This window comes from Montipora capricornis, unplaced genomic scaffold (genome assembly GCF_036669925.1).
Source record: "Montipora capricornis isolate CH-2021 unplaced genomic scaffold, ASM3666992v2 scaffold_396, whole genome shotgun sequence".
NCBI lineage: Eukaryota > Metazoa > Cnidaria > Anthozoa > Scleractinia > Acroporidae > Montipora > Montipora capricornis.
Genome location: NW_027180128.1, coordinates 4,913 through 7,500, shown reverse-complemented (window position 1 = coordinate 7,500; position 2,588 = coordinate 4,913). Strand labels below are relative to the sequence as shown.

Sequence of the window (2,588 nt, the reverse complement as noted above, 5' to 3'; positions counted from 1 at the left end):
TATGACACGGCTCAAAAAATAGTAAGAACAAGAAAATGCCACCGAGCAATTAACTTAACACAAGTGAACTAGTGTATAATACACTACATAACACCGCTAATCGATCGACTTTAATACGAGGATAGTGCCATTTATAGAAATAACGGAGACAAAAGACTACTAGACAAGAATTTAAGTTCAGGAAATTTTATTAAGTTTTAGAAAAAAGTAAGTCTGAGTTCGATATTCGACACCCACCTCGTTTCGTAATTCTTGTGCTCGCTGCCGGCTCTCACGGTTCTCGCTACTTATTCTTGGTTTCTTCGGTTCAGGCCCAAAAGAAAACACCGAGGGTATCGCATCACGTTTAAGCCGTTTTTTCACCTTTAGCTCGGGCATTAACTATGCTTTCAAGTCAGTTTCAAAGCACTCATCGGGTAAAATGTTCACTGCACACATAACAGTTTCGTAATGGTGGAAGATTATCTCTTCTGATCCTCGCTAACCAGGCTTTTTGTAATCCTTTATCGTTAGGAATGCGATGGTAACTTATATTACACGTCTTAGATGAATGGTTAATACAACCAGGCACGCAGCAGTGGACCATTATCAGTATTCCACGGCGAGATTGTATGGAAACACAACTACATAAATATTCTATGAGCTGAGCTACGTATTGCGACTAAAAAACCCGCCAACATCGCTCAATTGTGTTTCACGATATGACGTCAGTCTACGTTCCGCTGACCATTTCAGCTACCGCATTCCAAAATCAAAATGGCGAGTCATTCACGAAACTTTGGATCGATTTTTTAATAAAAATATTTTGCGTGGGCAAGATTCATGCCAACCAAGATACTCCAGGTAATATAATTATTGATATAAAATTCTCTTAAAATAGGCATAAGTTCCACTTTAATGGTCTGGTGAAATCTATTGTCAGGCCTATTGCTCACATTTTTAAGCCGATTTTCACGGCAGCTATATCGACATGGCACGCTGACAAGAGAGCGAAAACAAAAGCCCTATAAAGGAAAACACGAACCTCTTCGGGGGATAAAAGAGCCTCTTTTGAGCATGATTAAGCTCCTTTTTTGGATAATTAAACCCGTTAACGGGATCAACAAAATTGAAAAGGAAATATATGGAAGAGCACTGAGTTCACGTGCCTATGTCGCCATAGGCAGCCCAAGTTCGCGTCACTAGAGAGCGTGTAATAATTAATTACTAGTGGGAAGATGACCTTTGAGTGCAAGCGGTGTTGTGTTACAGGCAGCCGTTGAGAATTTAAACGCGTTGTAAGACTTTGTATGGGAAATAAAATACCGTCTATTATGAATCCTAAAAAACGCTCAATTTAACGTTCATTCAATAAAATGATTAAAACTGACTCACCTTTGGTGTATTCTTGTGCGTTTTGGTGCTTATTTTACCGTTTCGGGAATTCCGTGTTGTCACTGTTCTATCAAGGCTGCACACTAAGATTTCGACCGTAGTCAGCTCAGAGGCGATTTGTGCCTCGAAAATCCATCCCAGCCGCGATTTTTTCACGCAAAGCTAAAGCCCCATCATTTACCAACCTCAGTGAATGTTTCGTCGTCAAAAATCCCCACGCACTTGGCTGGAAATGAGCATTTTCTGTTTCGATTCCACGATAGCTGATGAGTTTAACGGCTGGTGATCATGTGAATGGTCACGGAGCTTGGGCCCGAGGTCAAATTAACTCCACCCGATGAGATACAGTCATTTCATGTACAACACTTACTCCGTCCCCACAGCGTCACTCGTGACCATGGAGCTGTTCTAGAAACCGGACTTCAACGGGGTTTGAACCCGTGACCTCGCAATTCTGGTGCGACGGTCTAACCAACTGAGCTATGAAGCCACTGACGTTGGGAGCTGGTCATTTGTGGGTTCTAATGGTCCCGTGAGGAATTAATCAATGATGAAATGGTATATGAAATGAATCATATGAACTGCGGATATGAAATCAAGTGAAGCTATGATCTTCGCAGTTATGAACGCAATTTTTACAATTGCGTACAGAAGCCTGAAAAAATTCAGGACTTCAACGGGGTTTGAACCCGTCACCTCGCGATTCAGGTACGCGCTCTGACCAACTGAGCTATATGTAGTCACTGACGTTGGGAGCTGGTCATTTGTGGGTTCCAATGGTCCCGTGAGGAGTTAATCAATGATGAATTGGTATATGAAATGAATCGTACATGAACTGCGAATATGAAATCAAGTGAAGCTATGATCTTCGCAGTTATGAACGTAATTCTTACAATTGCGTAGAGAAGCCTGAAAAATTCAGGACTTCAACGGGGTTTGAACCCGTGACCTCGCGAGGTTCAAACCCCGTTGAAGTCCTGAATCTTTTCAGGCTTCTGTACGCAATTGTAAAAATTGCGTTCGTAACTGCGAAGATCATAGCTTCACTTGATTTCATATCCGCGGTTCCTATGATTAATTTAATATACCATTTCATCTTTAACTTTAGAAACTATCGGAATTACAGTAATTGGCCCTTTATTGTTCGGATCCGATGTAATACCTTTTTTAAAAGCTGGAGTTACTTTGGCCGTTTTCCATTCATCATCAATTTT

At 41.2% G+C, this 2,588-nt stretch overlaps 1 non-coding gene across 1 annotated transcript; it reads right to left on the bottom strand.

Moving 5' to 3' along the window:
* Nucleotides 1-1,791: 1,791 nt before the first annotated feature.
* Trnas-aga (transfer RNA serine (anticodon AGA)) lies at nucleotides 1,792-1,864 on the bottom strand. The gene has a single exon. It is a non-coding gene; the product is annotated as a tRNA-Ser (tRNA).
* Between the last annotated feature and the right edge of the window lie 724 nt (nucleotides 1,865-2,588).